Here is a 22593-nt window from a genome sequence, read left to right on the forward strand (position 1 = left end):
CATGCATCAGACTCCCCCACGGCCATCGGAGAGATGCTCATAGGATAAACATTTTACACATCCTTCACTGTCACCGATGCTACCATGCTTACTTAGGTGAGTGCAGGTTTCAAATGCCTCTTGTTAATATGTCTGGTGGTGCCCTTAAGGGTGCCCCACGCACTTGACTTCCATTTTACCATTCACCTAAGGATAGGGCTCGGCACGTAGAACTCCCTGCAGTTCCCAGAAACCAAGTCCTGCTCTCTGTGTAAGAGAGAAAGTTCTCCCAAGGTAACAGTAAACACTCAGCCTTTCAAATGATTCCACCAGTGGTCACCGTTCCCAATGAAAGCTGCCCTCAACAAAACTCCTCATAGCAATGCCAGGGCTCCACACAGAGTGGGAATCTCTCCATTTGCAACGTTACCTTTCTCTCACACGCCAGGATCCAAGACCCTTCCAATGTCATTGCGAAAAGTCTTTCTGCCTCAGGAAAAAAGTCCTTCTCCTTGGCACCTGGAAAGCTTTTTCCTGTCATTCTCAGGTAAATGCCTTAGGGAGGAGGGTGTTCAGCTTAAGCTATAAAACCAGGAAGTGACCAAAGCCCTATACCTGAAGCTCTCATTTCTTGAGCCAAGCACGAAGACTATCTCCACTGCGGTCATTGTCGTTTCAACCATCCTCCTTCTGGTTAGGAAATCTCACATATATTTTACCGGTTGGATACCAGGCTTTCAGGCAAACTAGAGGAATTCACCTCTACTCACCCTACGAAAGTAAACTGAGCACTTCTCAATTTTCATCTGAACAGAGGTGTATTTCAGAGCTCTGCAACATTTCACCCACCCACACTGCTTCCTCTGCTCTGGACTCCATGACAGAGATAGTAAACCATGAACAAAATCCCGTCCATCTCCATGTGACAGGAAAAAATATATACTGCTCCTTAAACGGGCCTTTTTACATCGAGGAATCCGTGTCTAGCCAACTCAGGCTTGCACCTCATACCTGATTGCAGCTATAATCTAACGAGTGGAGACTGTTGTAGTTCAGGCTTGCCAGGTGAATAGTAGCCTGTTCCGTTATGACTGAGGAGTCTCACATGCCGAATCTTTACAGTGTGTGAAATTTCTAAATTTGAGTGTGCCTGTGAATCACCCATGACCTAAGGAGAGCAGCTTGCAGGATACAAATTTAACAGAGTGGTTTCTTTTACAAGATACGCGGAGGTGAGTGCATTTTTCAAATGGCTCTTCACATCTTTCTTGGACTTCGATTTAACGGAGCTCCCCAGGTTCTTGACTTCCACATGGTCTTCCCCTAAAGGACAGAGTGCTGCTCCTAGACTTTTTCTGCAATAGAGTGTATGCAAGCCCGAATTGTAGGTTTATTCCAAGTTGACCAAAGAGTTTTAAAAGCCAAAGTGATACAATTTGTGAAATTCCTGTAATCTCGCCTGCATCAGATTCACCCCTGGCCTCTGAATGCAGCTTGTAGGATATTCATTTCACAGTCTTCCCTCTAGACTAGTCTACCTTTTATGCTGAGATGAGTGCTTCTTCTTATTTTGCCAAGCTGTCTTTTAACAGTGCTCCCCATTCAATTGACTTACATTTGATCATCCGCCTAAGGTGATGGCTCTGCCCCTAGACTTTTCCTGCAGTATGCAGTAAGAAAGTCCTACTCTCCGTGTACGAGAGACACGTCTAACCAGGGAATATTAAACATGGCCTTGCAAATGCTTCCTCCAAACGTTCTAGATTCACAATGAAAGGTACCTTCGGCAAAACTCTTCTGAGCATCCCTAGGATTCCACGAATAGTGCAAATTTCTCCTTTTGAAATATTATATTTTCCCCAGCCATCTGGAAGTGAAGGCCCTTCATATAGCGTTGAAGAAAGTGTTTCTGCTTCAGAAAGGAAGGTACTTCTTTGTGGCAGTTTGAAATTGTTTTCCCTACCCTTCTCAGTTAAATACCACCGGGAAGAGGTTGTTCAGGTTAGGCCCTAGAAGCAGCAGCGACCAAAGCCCTATGCCTACAGCTCTCCTAGTGTGATCCAAGCATGATAGTCCATCTCCACAGAGGTCGGTGTCTTCTCAACCATCCTTCTTTTGGCTTAAAAACTCACATATATTTTACCAGTAGGACCCCAGGCTTTCAAAGTAAAATTCATGTGCCTGTAGTTACCCTAGGAAACTAAGCTGAGCACTTTTTGTCATTCGGCTGAAATGAAGAGTATTGCAGAACTCTACAACCATTCTCACACACTGCTTCCTCTGTGGATGAGTCTTTGACAGAGACTCTCTGACAGAGACATTACACAGTGCCCGTATTTCCCTTCTTCTCAATTTGAAAAGACAGAAATATTTTCTGGTCGGAATACAGATCTTTTAAGGCAGTGAAAACTCTTTGTAGCCAATGCACCCTTGCCCCTCTTACAGATATAAACTAACGTGAGGGAACCATCATTGTGTAGGCCTGCCAGAGGAATTGTAGCCTTATTCTGAAGTGAGCGAAGAGTGTCAAAAGGTGAATGAATACAATGTGTGAAGTTTCTGTGATCTAGCATTCATCAGACTCACCCATGGTCTTTGGAGAACAGCTCATAGCATACACATTTTACATAGCCTTCACTCTAGACGTTTCTATTGTGTATGCTGAGATGAGTGCATTTTTAAAGTGCCTCTTCTTAATTTGCCAGGTTGTCCCTTTAACAGGGCTCCCCATACACTTGACTTTCATTTCATCATCCACCTAAGGAGAGGTATCTGGACCTAGTCTTTCCCTGCAGTACCCAGTAAGCAAGCCCTTCTCTCCGTGTAAGAGAGACAGGTCTAACCAAGTAACACTAAGGATTCGGCCTCTCAAATACTTCCATTAACTGTCAACGTTTGCAATGAAAGCTGCTGTTTGTAAAACTCCCCTGGGCACTGCCCAGTCTTCACGTACACTGTGAATTTCTCCTTCTGTAACATTACCTTTTTCTCACCCATGTGGAACACAAGGCCCTTCACATAGCATTGCAGATAGGCTTTCTGCTTCAGAAAGGCAGCTACTTCTCTTTGGCTGGTTGTATGCTTTTCCCTCTCCTTCTCAGTTCAATACCACAGGGAGGAGGGTGTTCAATATAGGCCGTAGAAGCAGCAGATACATGAGTCTTACATCCACAGCTCTTCTTTTGTTATCCAAGTGCGAATGTGCATCTCCACATTGGTCAATATCTTCTCAACCATCCTCTTTGTGGCTAGGTATTCTCACATATGTTTTACCAGTAGGACACCAGCCTTTCATACAAACTTAAAGGCATCCGCCTCTAGTCACACTAGGAAACTAAGCTCAGCCCTTCTCATCATTCGGCTGAAGATGAAGAGTATTTCAGAGCTCTGAAGCCATTCTCACACCCTGCTTCCTCTGGTGGTGACTCTTTGAAAGAGACAGTACACTGTGAATGAAATTCCTTTCTTCTCAGTTTGAGATGACAAAAATATTTACTGGTCTTAATATGGGCCTTTTAGTAGTGGAAACGCTTTCTAGGCAACTCAGGCTTGCACCTCTTACCTGAAGTCAAATATAAACGAAGCTGAGGAAACCGTTGTAGTGCAGCCTGTCAGACAAATAGTAGCATGTTTCCAGTTTGACCGAAGAGTTTCAAATGGTGAATCAATACATTGTGTGAAATTTCTGATATCTAGCATGTATCTGACTACTCATGGCCTAAAGAGAGCAGCTCGCAGGATACAGATTTCACACAGTGATTGCTTGTACCGGCTACCCTAAGATGAGTGCATTTTTCAAGTGACTCCTCTTGTCTTGCTTGGCTATCCCTTTAACAGGGCTCCCCATGCACTTGGCTTCCATTTGATCATCCACATAAGGAAAGGTCTCTGCACCTAGACTTTCTCTGCTATAGACAGTAAGTAAACCCTACTCTCCATGGAGGAGAAACAGGTCTAAACCGGTAACACAAAGCCTCTTCCTATGAATTGTTTTCACAAATGGTTTCACTTGCCATTTCATACCGCCCTTGGCAGTGCTCAGCTGAAGATCACCAGACCTCTAATTGCAGTGGGTACTCCATCCTTCCTAATATTACTCTTCACTGAAACGTCCGTGCCTGGCCTTGGTACACATGGGTGTGAAGAAAGACCTTGTACATAGGAAAGGAATCTGTTTCTGCTAGGAGGGGTGAAAACTTGTGTCTTAACCATTCTTGGTCAAACACCTTATGGAGAAGCATTTCAACTGTAGCCCATATAAGTCTCGAAAAGACCAGTCCTTCCCCAATGCTTTCATCTCTCTGTCACTGGCCTAAGGTCAGTCTCCCAGTCTATGGTATGTTCTCTCCTTCCTCCTAGTAGCTTACAAAAGTCCGCATGTTTTACCCAGTAGGATGCAAGCCTTGCAACAGGCTTAAAGACATTCACTTCTAGTTACCCTAAGGAATTAACCTAAGTCTGTCTCTTCATTTAGCTGGAGATGCAAGAATATTGCCGAGTTCAGGAACAATTCACAAAGTCCTACTTCCCTTGGGGATGATTGTTTTGTTTTGTTTTGTTTTTTTACAGAGAAAGTACATTATGCCTGGAATTCTTTTCCTCTCACTTTCAGAAGACACATAGGATTACAGCACAGAACACAAGCCTTTTTAGGTAGTGGAAGTGCTTTCTCTCCAAGTCACCTTTGCACCTCTTAGCTGAATGCAGCTAAGGAAAAAAATCGCACTGTAGGTACTTGTTTGAATTACAACTTCTGACAACCAAAAATGTTTGAAAACGTCAAAGTTAATCAAATGTTGATCAAAATGAGTTTTTCAAACAAGGACAGTTGAGCATAAACTGAACATAGTATTTAAAAAGTTGCACTGCACATATTGTTAAAAGCATAGGTTGTTTTTTACACTAAATTTCGTATTTCTTGTTATGCACATTTGGTTTCTCAACACACTGATTTATTAAACTTATATCTCAATGTGATTTGTTTATAAATAATTGTTGAACAAGTGAAAATAAATTTCAGAGTCAGGGGAAAAATACTGGCAACAAGTTTAATTACTTGTCAATGAATAATAACTGCATTCAGACAATTTAGGATTGAGCTTCTTTTAAATTAAAAAAAAGTAGCTGGGCTTCCCTGGTGGTGCAGTGGTTGAGAGTCCGCCTGCCGATGCAGGGGACACGGGTTCATGCCCTGGTCTGGGAGGATCCCACATGCCGTGGAGCAGCTAGGCCCGTGAGCCATGGCCACTGAGCCTGTGCGTCCGGAGCCTGTGCCCCGCAACGGGAGAGGCCACAACAGTGAGAGGCCCGCGTACCGAAAAAAAAAAAGTAGAAATCCTTGTTATTTTAAAGTCTTTAAAGAAACGTCTTTGTTTGTTTAAGGATTACCTATGCTAATTAAGTGGTATTGATTTTGGTTACCTTATCAGCACACAGTCCTCTGCCTATTAGGTCATTGTGTGGACTGGTTTGATTTTAGCCAGATTATCCACTGAGTACATATACAAAGCGGGGAACTTTACATTAAAGAAACACTCGGAATGGGTTTTCAGCTGTGTCGACAAGGGGTGACTTCTATCCAGGCCCTTTGTGGCTGAGTTGCACAAAGAGAGTATGTAACATTGACAGAATGCAATCCCAGGCACTCTTCCAAGTATTCTATCTGCATGATTTCATTCAATACTGACAGCAACGCTCTTAAGGTGGCTATTAATATTATTATCTTTATTTATTTATTTTACAGAAGAGGAAACTAGGGTGTACAGACGTTAACTTGCACGACGTCACACGGACAGAGGGAGGTGCACCAGGATTCAAACGCGCGGTTTGACTCCTGAGCCTGCAAACATCTCTATTTTGCTATTCTGTCTCATCTGTCAGTGCACTAGTCCATTAGTACACTACTACGATTCACAGAACTTCATGTCTGTAACAACTGTGGCTAAACGATGGATGTGCTTCGTGTGGCTGAAGATCCTAATGCCACTGACAAGCGCCAGCTCTCAGCGCGCAGGTGGGAGCTGGACAGGTCCTGTCTCCTAGGTAATGACTGAAGCACAGGCGGCCGATAAAGCACCCTTCTCCCCAGACCCAGAGGGCTGATGTCATTTCCTTCGTCTGGGCGGTTGCACCAGTGACACGGAGGGTTGTAGGGCGGTGTTAGGTACCCGAGAGACCTGCGGCGCCCTATGTCAGTTCCTCCCAGAGACGCTGTTTCCTAGCAACCCCTTCCCACTTCCGTTCTTAGTACAGTCTCCTCGCTTACTGCAGAGTTGATCTCTGAGAGCAGCCAGGCGCAGGCCCAGGAGAGGGGGCCAACAGCTGGTTCCTCCAGTCGTGGGGAGACATCCGCAGGAATTCAGAGTGAGTACAGACCGCGGGACTTGAGGGTTGTGGAGAATCGGGGCAGAGGCGGCGCTCGGCTGTGCACGTACCTGGCTAGTGGCGGGTGCATGGTCGGCCACACGGGGCAGAGCGGGCAGGGACAGGGCGCCACCTGGCCGGGTCGGAGCAGTCCCCCACCCCGCTCTGCTGAGGGCGGCGGGGAGAGTGAGCAGCCTCCTCCTGGAGCACTGGAAACGTCCACAGGACCATTTAACAGAGATTTAAATGCAGTCCATCGCAGAAGCTTCTTTTTGTTTTATCTAATAGTATTTCAATACTTGTGAGAGGGAAGAGTGGCTGGAAAAATATCACTATTTATGATCTTTTCCTTTCCTTTTGTAAACTTAAAAAAAAAGTTATGTTCTTAGTTATGTACACTAAGTCCCCTACCTATGAACCTTCAAGTTGCGAACTTTAAAAGATGTGAACCTGCCTTCTCATGTCCAATCACGTACGTTAGTTCACGTGTATGGTGTACACTGTCACGTGTGTGCATCCTCTACAAGTGGTTGTGCTTTTGTGTACTTTACTGTACAGTACTTTATAGGGCACAGTAGTTCAGTATCTTTATTTCAAGCCCAGGATCCCCGGAAGCAAGAAGGTAGATAGAATTGAAAGCAGCCAGGAAGCAGAACATGTGCCATCAACGTCAGGCATAAGTGAAATTGCAGCCTGCCCTCCATCTCCTATTGCTGACAATCCTTCAACTCTACCATCTCCCACCTCCTCTCCCTCCTCCAGTCAGTAACTCTTCTTGCCTGTTCACTCGATGCCGACCCCTGGATGCTAGTTGCTGTACTGTACTACTGTTGGGTACCTAGGCTAAATTTGTTGGAATTATGAACAAATTGGACTTACAAACACAATCTTGGAATGGAACTCATTGGTATGTAGGGGACTTCTGTACTTCAGGGGTCCCCAACCCCAGGCCGCAGACCCCTGATAGGAACCAGGAACCAGACCGCACAGCAGTGGGTGAACTGCGGGCGAGTGAGCGAAGCTTCATCTGCCGACCCCCATAGCTCCCCATCGCTTGCATTACCGCCCGAACAATTCCCCCCACCCACCATCTGTGGAAAAATTGTCTTCCACGAAACTGGTCCCTGGTGCCAGAAATGTTGGGGAACGTTGTTGTACTTTATGCTGATAATCGTCTTCTTTGTAGCCTTTTAAATAAGTATGGCTGTTTTGTAGGCTATATTATACTTTTTGAATGGAAGAGAGGTGAAAAAGTTTCTATTTTAATTGGCAACAACCTATTGTACTCATTATTTAAATGAGTGCAATAATTGTAAAACTTATTTAGGATAATAAAATAGTTGTAGAAATATTTTTGGATAACTATAGTTTGAATTATATTTTTCTGAAAACAAGTTTGTTAGTAGAATTTGCTTTTTCTTTACAAGAGCTCTGTTTATTACTCTGCTACTTAACAGTGAAGATATAGCTCAATGTTCATATGATGCTTTCCTGGTTTTAGTTTGGCTTTGGGGGCAGGGAGGGAGTACTAAGTGTAGTAATGGAAATTCTCAAGCATGCAAAAAAGTTTGGTTTTTTATATATTTCAGCCACCATCAGAGGTTGAATTATCCCTATCATTTGTTAGCCATTTTATAAAATTAGAAAATTAAAATAAACACTATGTCTGATGAAGTTTTTAACACAACTTTGGCATATACAAAGAGTCCAAAAGTCACCAAAAGAACTACTTTCCAGGTAAAGTATTTTTATTTTGAATGATTTTACCAGGTAAACACTGTATTAGGAATATTGGACTTGAAAATGCTTCTATTCAATACAACAGTCCTATGTAAAGCTGGAGTAAATCTATGTTTCTTTTGAAATTTTGCAGATGATTGTATTTGGGCTCCAGTATTACCAACTCTTCTGTGTGGCTTTAAGACTACCAAACTAAACTCAATACTAGGTTCTTACTATATTAAAAAGTTAAATTAGCTTTTAAAAATTGAATAGCAGCTTCTAATTGCCATTTTCATATAAAAATTGTTTTTTTTTTCCCCTGGTGTAGCATTATAACATTTAGGCTTTCTCTGTCCAGTCACTACAATTTTGAACTCAACCTCTAAATTTGCAGTATTGATTACATCTGTTAACAGCAATATGCTGAAAAAAAAAGATCATAAAGAATACCAGTTTCTTCCATAATGCCAAATTATAATGAACCCTGTCTAAATTGAGTCCTTCAATTAATTTGCTTGGTGTTGTCTGTCTTCTTTAATTTAACCCAAAGCTCCATGAGGAAAGGAATTGTCTGTGATGTTCTGCATTGAGTCTTAGGGGTTAGGTGCATGGCATAAGGTAAGCTTTCAGTGAATATCTGTTAAATGAATGAAACTTAAGTTTTAAGGCAGTTATTAATCAAGCATTATTTGTTTAAAGAATGAATTCAATATATGAGACCTCCACATTTGGGTAGAAATTGATTTTAATTATCTCATTTCAGGATGAACTAATAAAAGCAATTACAGCTCGCTCAGCCAGACAAAGAAGTTCTGAATACTCAGATGACTTTGACAATGATGAGATTGGTATGTGAGAACATGGGAAAGTAAACCACTTTCCTTCTTTTTGCTTCTTTAGTTGGGTTTAGCCCAACTCTGCAAAACAATCACTATGTTAAAATAATACCTATGAATTCACAGGTTTTAGATCTCCAACTTTTCTTTTTTTTTGTTTTGTTTTTTTGTGGTACGTGGGCCTCTCACTGTTGTGGCCTCTCTCATTGTGGAGCACAGGCTCAGCGATCATAGCTCATGGACCCAGCTGCTCCGCGGCATGTGGGATCTTCCCAGGCTGGGGCACGCACCCGTGTCCTCTGCATCAGCAGGCCGGCTTTCAACCACTGTGCCACCAGGGAAGCCCTCCAACTTTTTACTGAGTAAAATGCCACTCTTAATTTTAAAGAAGTTGTATGATAGTCCTTGTTTTTTTTCTAAATGTGTGTTAGTGGTAAACCACATTGGAGATAACAAGTTCATCTTTAAGGTCAACCCTATGAGGTAATAACTAGGGCCCATAGAACTAAACTTTGTGCACGTTAGGATCACTTTTATAATGCTTTTTTATAAACCAAGGGTTTTTTGGCTGTGAAAGGGAATCAGTTTAAAAAACCCAGTATATCAGTACTGTATGGTTAATTTGGTTTCTTTTGATTATGTAAAATATTAATATTTTACATTTCAGGATAAACATACAAAATTATAAACTTGAAATTCAGTGTTTTATACTTTCAGTGAATAACTCTCAATGCTCTCTGTAAAAGTAATCAGAACAATAGTTAAATCATTGCTTTATGGTTCAGTTAGCATTCTTTATTATTCTTCTCATAGTAAAATCTAATATTGTGGCATGGATGGAATTGCAGTTCCAAAATTTTTATGAAAAAACATTATTAGCCAATTCTTCCATTTACAAATATTGTTGATTTTATGAAGTTTTTGAAAAAATATAGAAAAGCTTTAGAGTCCAAAATCTAATTTAAATGTCCATGGCTGATTATTACTTTGAAGAACTTTTGAAGGACTTTTCTTAGAGCAAGCACAGTGCTTGGCTTGACAAACTATTCATACTCGATAAGTAAGTTTTGAATAAATTAATGAAACTGAAATTTTTATTTTACAAATGCCAATAAAACCCGCCAAAGTTAGCTGTTTTGTAGGGCTGCAAATCTATTCACAGTTGTAAATTCATTTCCAGTTTTTAAGGTAATCTTTTTGATTGATGTAATCTTCAAAACTTTAAAATATACTATTGAAAATATTTTTGTCTTCTATTTTTCAGTTTCCTTAGGTGATTTTTCTGACACCTCAGTAGATGAAAATTCAGTTAAGAAAATGATTAATGATTTTCATATATCAGATGATGAAGAAAAGAATTATCCAAAACTGTCTTTTTTGAAAACCAAGAAATCAGTCAATGATGTGAGGAAAGATGAGCCAGTCGTCTCTATCAAAAATGATGAGATGGCACCTGATGGTTGTAAAAGCATGATTGTAAATCCCTTATCTGAATCTCAAAATAAACAACAAGAAACTGAAAAAGAGAAAATTAAAATGGCAACGAAACCTAAAATTCTTCCAATCAAAAGCGCATCTTCAGGTAATTTGTTAGGTTACTGTAATTGCATTTCTTTAAAATTTATTTTAAGATAATCAGTCACAAAATACTTTTATATGGTAGCTAAGAGATTCTTTAAAATTTTTATTTATTTATTTATTATTTATATTTGGCTGTGTTGGGTCTTCGTTGCCGCTCACTGGCTTTCTCTAGTTGTGGAGAGCGGGGGTTACTCTTCATTGCAGTGCACGGGCTTCTCATTGCGGTGGCTTCTCTTGTTGTGGAGCGTGCGGGCTTCAGTAGTTGTGCTGCATGGGTTCAGTAGCTGTGGCTCATGCGTTCTAGAGCACAGGCTCAGTAGTTGTGGTGCATGTGCTTAGTTGCTCCGTGGCATGTGGGATCTTCCCAGACCAGGGATTGAACCCGTGTCCCCCACATTGGCAGGCGGATTCTTAACCACTGCATATGGTGGCTACTAGATATTTAAGAAAAAAAAATCAGACTTAACTTTTCCATATTACAGATATAAATAAAAATAATAGAACCATAGAGAAAAAACATAATTCTGATGTCCAGTTGTACATTCAGTATTGTATCTCTGCTAGTGCCTTATAGCTGGCCAAAGTACCTTCAGTCATCCACAGCTGTGGCTCCAAAGCTCCTGGGTCCAGGCTTGCTTAGGCCTGTGAGCTCCAATTTTGTTTTTAGCAGTGGAACTACAATGGAATCCTTTCTAATCCATCTCACACTCCACACATCAGGGTTATAGCAGCATTGGAGCTAGTCCTTAAAAAAATCATTTCCATACAGCCATTTGCCAGAATATTTGTTTGGCATTTGTATATTTGAAGGGGGTAGTGGGGGGAGGTGTTGTTGCTGTCATTGTTTAAGCCTCCAGACTTTCCTTAAGAAAAAAGAATCTCCATTTGGTTTCTCTGTTCCCCAGGAAAATCCACTAAAACTCAATTTTCTGTGGAGATGTTCCTGGTGTGATTACAGTAGTTTCTCCACAGTTCTACTGAGCTCTGTGCATAGTGAAGCAGAGATGGAGTGAAGCAGGCACCAACTGCTGTGACATCCCCTGGGCTGTCATGCAGAAACAAGGGCATAGAAGTTTAAGGATTTGGAGTCTTCCAGTCTTTTTCTGTTCTATAGAAAAAAAATAGTAGTTGATGCTAACCTTCACAAAAACCTCTTTCCTTCATATCATCATTAAATATGGTACTGGTAAGTATTTCATACTTTATGTAATAGCACTGGTAACCTTAGGCAAAGCTATATTTCAGACACTCCTTTTTCCACCCCCACAATTCCATCCACTTTCAAATGAGGAGAAGATATGAGCAAGCAGGGATACTAGGGGAAAAGCTACTGCAAGTTAATTATGTGTGACCCCAGCCGTAGGGTAAGCCTCACTGTCTTCATGAGGAGGGGGAGGAAACCTGCTCTCCTTTCCTACAGAATTGTTTTAAGAATCTACTGAAGTATGTCTCAAACTATAAACTTCTACAAAAGTGTAAGCACAAGGCCTAATGAAACAGAATTAACTTGCTAAAATGTACCTTCCCAGTGTACTGAGTAAAATCAAAAATGGATAGAAGGGAAATGTAATCAAACAGTGAATAATCCATTACATCACCATTTCCCAAAGTATGTTCCACAGTTTGTTCATTGGTATTGAGGGGAAAACACAGAGTTATAGGAATTTTAAACCAATTTCTTTATGAACTTCTTGGAACTGTTAATAAAGACATATGCACAGGGAATCTTCAAGAAAGAGTATGCAGTGTTTCCTAGTTTTAGTTGAGTTTAGAAACTTATTTTTATGGATTATGTTTATTCTATTTGTCCTGATTCTAAAAAGCTTTTCATTAGGTTAATAAGAAAATGTGAACATATTATAGAAGCTAAAAATTAGTCTGATATAGATAGAAGTATATAATTAGAACTTTATGGTAGATAATCAGCAATAATCCACCCATTTAATACCTTTTTGAAAACCTGTGACAGGGCTTCCCTGGTGGCGCAGTGGTTGAGAGTCCGCCTGCCGATGCAGGGGACATGGGTTCATGCCCCAGTTTGGGAAGATCCCACATGCCGCGGAGCGGCTGGGCCCGTGAGCCATGGCCGCTAAGCCTGTGTGTCCGGAGCCTGTGCTCCGCAATGGAAGAGGCCACAACAGTGAGAGGCCCGTGTACAGCAAAAAAAAAAAAAAAAAAAACCTGTGACAAATTAAAATGAATGGAGATATACTGTATTTTGACCACAAGATAGCTCAGGATTCTAAATGTGCAATACTGTGTTTTTAAACAATCATTAACCATTTGCAATTCAGTATATGTAGGATAAAAAAATTTACCAGAACAAGTAATCATTTACACTTGATTGTAAAATAAAACATTTTGATAATGTATAGATGTATTTTTTTTCTTAAAACTTGATGATGCTTCTGGAAGTGGAATTTTGGTATAAAATATATTAAAATCATTATTCCTAGGTTATTCAAGTTGAAGAAAAATGTTGAGGTTGCTGGTTAGTGCCTGGCATGTAGAATTCATTAAGTATTTGAATGTATAAATGAATAAATGAATAATTCATTCTTTAAAGAAGGAAAGTGGTTAATGAACTTGGCTTTATCCTTCTCTAAATTTTTAGACTTTTTTTTCTTATAGAGTTTAGAACTTAATATTTTTAATGTGGTGAGATATTGCTGAGTATCACTTAATCCTTTATAAAAATATTAGAACCTGAAGTTTCCTTTGTTCTTGCTTGTCTGCTGTAACTAGTACAATAATCAAACTCTTTCACTTTTATCAGGTAATGGTCACATTGGTAGTGATTGTAGAAAGTAATTTTTACAGGTTATGCTGTTTTTATTTTAACTTTAAATCAGGAGAACCTTGACTCCATTAGCATTGGAGTCTGGGTGTTCCTGCTTTAATCCCACAAACTAGAGTTTATGACTATGGGCACATGACCTCTTTGTTCCTCATTTTATTTACCTGTAAAATGGAGACAATAGTTGAACCACCACTAGGGGTTTGAGGCAATTAAATTGAGTTCATGTATTTGAAGTGCTTAGAGCAATCTTGGCATAAATTAAGTACTATATAAATGCTTTTACTATTCATTTTATTATTCAGCATTTGTTCATAAGCAGATCATTTTATTTATCCCACATATTTATTGTGGGTACGATATGTTTCACTGTTACAAGCACTGTGATAGTAGTTATCACTGCGGCATTACAAAGACCTAGTCCCAATCCTCCAATACTGTCTTAGTCCGTTCGGTCTGCTGTAACTGAATACCACAGACTGGGTGGATTATAACCAACAGAAACCTGTTTCTTACAGTTCTGGAGGCTGGAAGTCTGAAATCACAGGGCTCACATGGTTGGCTAGGGCCCTCTTCCGGGTTGCAGGGCTTCTCATTGTATCTTTATGTGGTGGAAAGGGCAAAGGAACTTTGTAGAGCATTGTGTTAAGGGAATTAATCCCATTCATGAAGAATCAACCCTCATGACTTAATCACCTCCCAAAGGCCTCACCTCCTAACACGTCACTTTTGGGGTTAAGATTTCAACATAAGAATTGGGTGGGGACACAAACATTCAGACCATAGCAAAGACTCTACAATTTGGTGGGAAGGTGTATAAAAGGTATAGTAAGAACACAGGAAATTGGGCATCTAAATTTACCTGAGGGCATTAGGGAAGGCTTCCTAGAGGAGCTAGTGTTAATAGATATAACAGACAAATAATAGTACCTGTAGTCAGGACTCTCAGATGCAAATGACCCAATTCAAACATCAGTGGAAACAGTCTATCCCTGTGTTGAGCATGGAGGTCAGAAGTCCTTGCTTTAGGTGTGATTAAGTGTAGAGAATCGGTATTTCTATATCATCAGGATTCTCTCTTTTTACTTTTGTCCTCCCTCCCTGACCCTCTCATTATTTCCTCCTGCACTGTCACTGCCCCATTTACTCCATCCCCTGGTCCATTTTTCTGTCATTTGGTTTCTTTGTCTCAGACAGCCCTTCACTTGGCAGCAGAGAATGCCACTAGTGGTCTCTAAATCACATCCTTCTAGCTCCATGGCCTTAAAGGCATATCCACCAACTCCAAGTAGAAAAATCCTTACCTCCTGACTGCCTGCTGTGGTCAGGGGAAATGAAGTTTCTGTGATAAGCTTCACAGGAAGGAGGGGGCTGCATCACGTGCCCATCATTCTCACTGAGGTATGGAGGAGATATTTATTAACCCACCAGAATCACATGGATAGAAAGGAGGAGAGGATACCCCAAAAGAAAGCAGGAGTGGTGGACAAACCAGAACAGGAAATGTCTATATAATCATTGATATTCATTGAGCACTTCCCATGTGTCAGACACTGTGTTGTGTGCTTTGTATGTATTATCTTACTCAAGTCCCATGAGCACTTTAGCAAATCTTAGCTAATTCTACCTATAGGAAAACTGGGGTGTGTGACAGTTATCTGATTCATGTAAGTTTACAATGCTAATAAGTGTCAGACCAAGATTCAAATATGAAATATCAGAAATAGGCAACCCATACAGAGAGTGTGTAGAATGGTGGTTATGAGGGGCTGGAGGGAGAGAGAAATGGGAGTTGCTAGTCAACAGATGTAAAGTTTCAGTTATGCAAGATGAATAAGTTCTAGAGCTCTGCCTTATGGCATTGTGCCTTTAGTTAATAATACTGTAATGTGCACTTGAAAATTTGTTAAAAGGGTGGATCTCCTATTAAGTGTTCTTACCACAATAAAAAAAAATGACTCAAAACCAGGCATTATACAATATTCTGCTTAAACTGAGGTTCCAAAGACAGGCAAACATTTGTCAGGAGGAGAAATAGGAAGTGGACATCCTAGACAGAGGGAAAGCTTGGGTGGCAAGCTCTGGTGTCAGGAGGGATGAGGCACAGCTGCAGAAGGACAGTGAGCCCAGCATTTCAGGACAGATTAATAAGTGGGTGTGTGAGTGATAAGGCAACACAGGTAGCCAGGGACAAAACCATGAAACATTTTATATTGTTCAGAGGCAATGAGCTTTTTATTCTGTAAGACTGGCTGATGGGGAGCCATTGAAAAATTTTGTGGAGAGGAGTAATGTGACCTGATTTGTGTTTTATAAGTATCACTGAGGCAGTAATCTAGGCAAGAGTAGATGAGGAACTGAGAGTGGGGATGTAGAATGTGGGGTAATTGAGAGAGAAATTTAGCAAGTAGAATGGATAGGGTATTGTGATTCTTTGGATTTTGTGGGAGGAATCTAGGATGACTCTTGGATTTTGGATTGGATATTTGACCAGAGTTTAGGACATACATAAAATTGGCAATGAAACATTTATAGCAGTTCCAATTACGTATGTTTGTAGAATCTTCTAGCAGGATTTATAACTCCACTTATAGATAAAAAGGATAAAGGTATTCATTAGTTCAGTTTTGAAGTTTCATCAGAAAAATACATTGGTAGAACAATGGAGAGATGGATATGCATAACAGGTGAAATTTAGGGAAAAGTTCATGTAAAATGTTTCTTATCATGTTTTGAGGGCTGGAAGTATACCAGCATTAGACTGTTGTTTTAAACTTAGAAGTAATGAAATAGTAACTGAGATATTTTAATAACTGCTGGAGAGGTTTTATGGACTCAGAGAACAGCAGCTCACAAGTTATCCAGTTGTCTGTTCCTCCTTCCAGGGACATTTAGCTCTTCTACTCCCTGTACTGACATCATCTTTATACTTGTAACAGCACTTACCTTTGTCTTATAATTTTATTTGTTTAGAATCGTCTCCTTTCCCAACCTCTAAAATCCTTGGACAGGGCCATTGCCAGTGTCTTGATTCTGAGGTCCATTAATGTGAGTGATGTGTGTGGGGCCTGGCAGCAGATACTCAATAAAGGTTTGATGGATGAACTGCCTCATTTTATAAAGGCTGAAACTCAGGCAGTTTGCTTTTGTTTGTTAATTTTTTTTAAATACTATGAGAGTTGATGAGTTAACTACTCACAAAATTGAAGTATATTAGTTACTTCCAGGATGACAGCCATTAAAAAATTTATTTGGTTATGAACTATCGCCTCCTTGTACTCTCTGGAGTTCTGTGTAGAGAAGGGTGTGGGCTTCTTCTACACTCTCCAGGATAGAAAACCAAGGTCCTTGGGCACAGGAGGGAAGTGTGGTGGTACCTGCAGTGTAGGAGAAGCCATGGCCATTTAAAAAATGTATTTTTTTAGTGTATTAAATTGTATTTAATGTATTAAAACATTGTATTTTTCTGCAGAAAATAACAGCAGCCTTGAAGCAGACAACCACTTTAAGCCTTCACCTCGGCCAAGGAGCATGTTGAAAAAGCACAGCCACAGGGAGGAGAAAGACAGGCTAGGAGAAGACAAAGACACTGCCCTCCATGAAGAATTAGAGGCACATTCTGCGCCATCATTCCTCCCAAGGCTGAATGGCAGACAACCAGAAACTGAGGAAAATGTATTCTCTGAAAACCTTGACCCTGAGGTTTGCACTACTGCTAAACTGTGTTTCTAATTCAGGTTTTTGCATCTGATTATGAGAGAAAGAATATTTGTGTGTGTGCGTGCATGTGTGTGTGTTTTACATGATTTCTTCAGCAATTGATAAGGAAATAATTTTAACTTTTTAAAAATATATTTTATTGGATCTAAAACTCAATTGCAAGATATAGCAAAAATACAGCATTATTTTATGTACTGCTAAGAAAGAAGAAAACTGCTAAACTGTAACATACGATGCATCCAATTTCAGACAAAGTAAAATGTGAAAAAAACTGTTGCCTTTTTGAATCTATGCAACACTTTAATTGCAAGAGTTTTTATTTACATATCTTTGAAATGTATAATTTATGGCCAGCGTCATTTTATTTATTTGGTTTTAATCACTCAACAAATGTATATTGAGTGTTCACGGCACAGTCCTATATTTTTGGGGATATACCAGAAAGGATGTAGATATGATCCTTCAGTACTTCATCAGGAGTTTACTGTGTATTGTTTTTAGGGAAGAACACTTGGCCGCCTGTCTTTACATTTCACTATGGTTAGAGAAGTTCCACCTCACATTTCAGAAGGGATAAGTATGGGAAGAACATTCATCCTCCACCATCTGCTTGAGCAGATCAGAGAAAAGGGACTAAACAGTACTGGCTAAGCTTCTTTCTTCTTCTCCTGACTCCTCTGTGCTACTGATGTGAGAAAAGATCTGCTCCCTGGGAGGTGGTACAAAAGCAGACAGAGGAAGTCCTTTGTATCACAACAAAACAGATGAATCTCTCCAATTCAGGTCAGAAGTATGAGCACAGTAGGCTCTGATTCCACTCATTCTGTAGGTTAGCTTTACCAGAAAAGCTGGCAATTTGATATAAATCTGCCTGACTTCAATGTGCTATGTCCTAATTTGTTCTGAAAATCAGGTGAAGAGGGGGTGTTATCAAAACCAAACAATTATTTTATGTTTAATAAATTCATCTGGCCAAGTGGATTTTGTGTTAGTTCACTGTAGTTGCTGTAACAAATTGCCACAAACTAGATGACTTAAAACAACAGAAGTTCTCTCAGTTCTGGAGGTCAGAAGTCCAATATCAGGGTGTGGACAGGGCCATGTTCCCTGTGAAGGCTCTAGGGAAGAATCCTTCTTTGCTTCTTCCAGCTTCTGGTGGTTGTCAGAAATCTTTGGTTGTCCTTTGCTTGTAGCTGCATCACTCCAGTCCTTGCCTCCATCAACCCATGGTCTTCTTCCCTGGGTCTCTGTGTCTCCCCTCACTTTTCTCTAAAAAAAGACACCAGTCATTTGATTTAGGGTCCTCCCTACTCCAGTAGGTTCTCATCTTAACTAATTCCATCAGCAAACACCTTATTTTCAAATAAGATCATGTTCGGAGATTTGGGATAGACATGAATTTTGAGGGAACACTATTCAAACTGGTAGTGATACCTAACTTTAATTGCTCTTTGTGCTGTATTCTATATTCCTTGATTAAAAAAAAAGTATTCCTAATGTTTTTAAAGTAACATTATATTATGACAGAAAATTTAATTGAAAAATATCTACCCATAATCCCACCACCTAATAACAACTATATTCATTATTCTTACTCCCCTTTTGGGCTGTTTTCCTATACTTGTTTTTATATTTGTCATCTTAACATTCACAGTGTTTTGTATCATGCTTTTTTGTTTAATCTCTTAACATTAGGTCATGAAATGTTTCCATGTTGCTGGGTGATCTTGAGACTATGTTCACCTTAATGACTATAACATAGCCCATATTGTAGAGATATTATCTTTGTTGGGTATATTAGATACTTCTGTTTTTAATAGTCTAAATTTTACTTATTCCTCATTATAAAAATTTCCTGACCATGCTCTGAATCTTCTTTAAGCCCACATTTTCAGGAATTTCCCATTTATTTTTTGTCCAACCCTTCTCTCTCCTATGTCTATAATCTTTGGCTCTGGAAGAGTCTATTTTCATCCACATTCAACTATGCTGAAGCCTCTTTAACTTTGTATAAGCTTTCACATGACACTGTACCTCTCTCCCTATTGCCTTACATTCCTGCAAATGTCACAGCTGGGTATCGAAAGGGTGACATTTTCTTTCTTGCTACAACCTCACTTCCCACCTTTCCTTTGTGTGTGCATGTGTGTGTGTGTGTGTGTGTGTGTGTGTGTATGATTATATATATCTATGTTTATATGTTAAATTAACTAATTATTCCTGGGATAAAATCTAGTCAATCATTGTAGACCATTTCTGTGTGGGATTTGATTTTTTAATATTTTGTTAAGATTTCTACATCAATATTTATGGAGGTTGTCTATAATTTTTTCCTCATAATGTTATCAGGTGTGCGTAGCATATGAGTTGGGGAGTGTCTCTTCCTCCTTTATTTTCTAAAAGTTTGTTTGGTATGAAACCAAAAGTTTAGTGTCATTCTCCCCTTAATTGAGAGAATTCACCAGCGAAATTATCTGGGCCTAGAATTTTCTTTGTGGAGAGGTCTTTGACACTAAGTTTGATTTTTTTTTTTTTTTTGGCAAATATTTGGTATCCAGATTTTCTCGTCAGTTTGGTAATTTATGTCTATTTAGAAATTTGTCCACTTTATCTGAGATATTGAATTTATAAAGTTGTTTGTGATATTCCCATATCCTTTTGATGACAGTAAAATTATCATGACATTCCATCTTTCATTTCTAATATGTAGTTTATGTTTTCTGTCTTTCTTGTTAAATTTTGATAGACATTGCTCAGTTTTGTTAAAACTTTCCTAAGAACCAGTGTTGGCTTTGTTAGCTTCCTCTGTTGTTTGTTTCCAATTTCATCGATTTTCACTCTTTATTATTTCTTTCTTGTATTTTCTTTGGATTTAATTTGCTTACCTTTAAGTTAGAAAATGTATCCATTCATTTTAAGCTTTTCATCCTTTCTGTCAAAACCTTTGAAAACTATAAATTTTCCTCTAATGCACTGATTAGAAGCACTCAATTTTTTTGATGCCATTTATTTTCATTATCATTCCTTTAAATATATTTTCTAATTTCCTTGTGATCTCTTTTTTGACCAAATGGTTATTTTATGGTGAATGATTTTATTTCCACATATTTAGATCTTCTCTAGATATATTCTTGCATAAATTTATAATTTTATTTTATTATGATCAAAGAATATATCTTATATGAATTCACATTTTTTAAAGTTGTTGAGATTTTTTTTATGGCCCAGACTAAGTGTGTCTTGTGAAAGTTTCATTTGTGTTAACAAAGAATGTGTGTTCTGCAGGTGTTAGATATAACGTTTTGTAATTTCAGTTTGGTCAAGATGGTTGGTAGTGTCATTCAGATCTTCTCCATTCTTATTGAATTTTTGTCTAGTTGATTTACCATGTACTAAATAGAGTGTGTTAAAATCTCCAGTTATGTTTGTGAATTTCTCTGTACTTCCTTTTTTTTCTGTCAGCATTCCATGACTCTGTAATTAGACACATACACATTCATCATTATTAGTTCTTGACCCTATTTAGCATTATGAAATTTTTGTATCTCTGGTAATGCTTCATATCTTGCAGTTTGTTTTGCCTGATACTTCAACATTTCAGTATTTTCATGGTATAACTTTTTCCATCATTTTCTTTCAAACAATTTTTTTTTTATTTTTCTTTAAATGACTCTTGTAATAGCAGTTTGGTATTACTTTTTTATCAAGTCTGACAATCTGCTTTTTAATTGCAATCTACTTATGAATTCATTATTCCTTTTATGAGTGTTTAGTCCATATACATTTTTAAAATAAATTTATTTATTTTATTTTTGGCTGCGTTGGGTCTTCATTGCTGTGAATGGGCTTTCTCTAGTTATGGCAAGTGGGGGGCTACCCTTTGTTGTGTTGTGCGGGCTTCTCATTGTGGTGGCTTCTCTTGTTGTGGAGCATGGGCTCTATGTACACAGGCTTCAGTAATTGTGGCTCTCAGGCTCAGCAGTTGCGGCTCATGGGTTCTAGAGTGCAGGCTCAGTAGTTGTGGCCCATGGGCTTAGTTGCTCCATGGCATGTGGGATCTTCCCACACCAGGACTTGAACCCATGTCTCCTGCATTGGCAGGTGGATTCTTAACCAATCCTCCACCAGGTAAATCCAGTCCATATACATTTAATGTAAGTACACTTAAGGCCAATTTGTTGCTGTTTGTTTTCTATTTATTTTATCTATTTAAAAAAAATTAAAGTTGTTGTTCCTCTATAACTTCTTTCTTGACTTTTTATTCAGAGTTAATCACCTAGGTTTTAGTTTTCCATTAGTTTTCTCTGTTGCCTTTTTTTTCTTTTTTTTTCTTTTTTACTTTATAACAAATTTAATCAGTTATACATATACATATGTTTCCATATCCCCTCCCTTTTGCGTCTCCCTCCCACCCTCCCTATCTCACCCCTCCAGGCGATCACAAAGCACCGAGCTGATCTCCCTGTGCTATGCGGCTGCTTCCCACTAGCTATCTACCTTACGTTTGGTAGTGTATATATGTCCATGCCGCTCTTTCACTTTGTCACAGCTTACCCTTCCCCCTCCCCATATCCTCAAGTCCATTCTCTAGTAGGTCTGTGTCTTTATTCCTGTCTTACCCCTATGTTCTTCATGACATTTTTTTTTCTTAAATTCCATATATATGTGTTAGCATACAGTATTTGTCTTTCTCTTTCTGACTTACTTCACTCTGTATGACAGACTCTAGGTCTATCCACCTCATTACAAATAGCTCAATTTCATTTCTTTTTATGGCTGAGTAATATTCCATTGTATATATGTGCCACATCTTCTTTATCCATTCATCCGATGATGGACACTTAGGTTGTTTCCATCTCCAGGCTATTGTAAATAGGGCTGCTATGAACATTTTGGTACATGTCTCTTTTTGAATTATGGTTTTCTCAGGGTATATGCCTAGTAGTGGGATTGCTGGGTCATATGGTAGTTCTATTTGTAGTATTTTAAGGAACCTCCATACCGTTCTCCATAGCGGCTGTACCAATTCACATTCCCACCAGCAGTGCAAGAGTGTTCCCTTTTCTCCACACCCTCTCCAGCATTTATTGTTTCTAGATTTTTTGATGATGGCCATTCTGACTGGTGTGAGATGATATCTCATTGTAGTTTTGATTTGCATTTCTCTAATGAGTAAAGATGTTGAGCATCCTTTCATGTGTTTGTTGGCAGTCTGTATATCTTCTTTGGAGAAATGTCTATTTAGGTCTTCTGCCCATTTTTGGATTGAGTTGTTTGTTTTTTTGTTATTGAGCTGCATGAGCTGCTTATAAATTTTGGAGATTAATCCTTTGTCAGTTGCTTCATTTGTAAATATTTTCTCCCATTCTGAGGGTTGTCTTTTGGTCTTGTTTATGGTTTCCTTTGCTGTGCAAAAGCTTTTAAGTTTCATTAGGTCCCATGTGTTTATTTTTGTCTTTATTTCCATTTCTCTAGGAGGTGGGTCAAAAAGGATCTTGCTGTGATTTATGTCATAGAGTGTTCTGCCTATGTTTTCCTCTAAGAGTTTGATAGTGTCTGGCCTTACATTTAGGTCTTTAATCCATTTTGAGCTTA

General features: G+C 39.1%; 1 pseudogene across 1 annotated transcript in view; it reads left to right on the forward strand.

The window, feature by feature from the left end:
* Positions 1–8004: 8004 nt before the first annotated feature.
* LOC309815796 (microtubule-associated protein 9-like) overlaps positions 8005–22593 on the forward strand; it is a 41196-nt pseudogene continuing 26607 nt past the window's right edge. Inside the window, exons 1-4 of the transcript XR_014296140.1 lie at positions 8005–8079; positions 8828–8912; positions 10165–10482; positions 16751–16980. The product of XR_014296140.1 is annotated as a microtubule-associated protein 9-like (transcript). The remainder of the gene's footprint in view (positions 8080–8827; positions 8913–10164; positions 10483–16750; positions 16981–22593) is intronic.

The sequence above is a fragment of the Mesoplodon mirus genome (genome assembly GCF_964341445.2).
Source record: "Mesoplodon mirus genome assembly, chromosome: 2".
Taxonomy (NCBI): Eukaryota; Metazoa; Chordata; class Mammalia; order Artiodactyla; family Ziphiidae; genus Mesoplodon; species Mesoplodon mirus.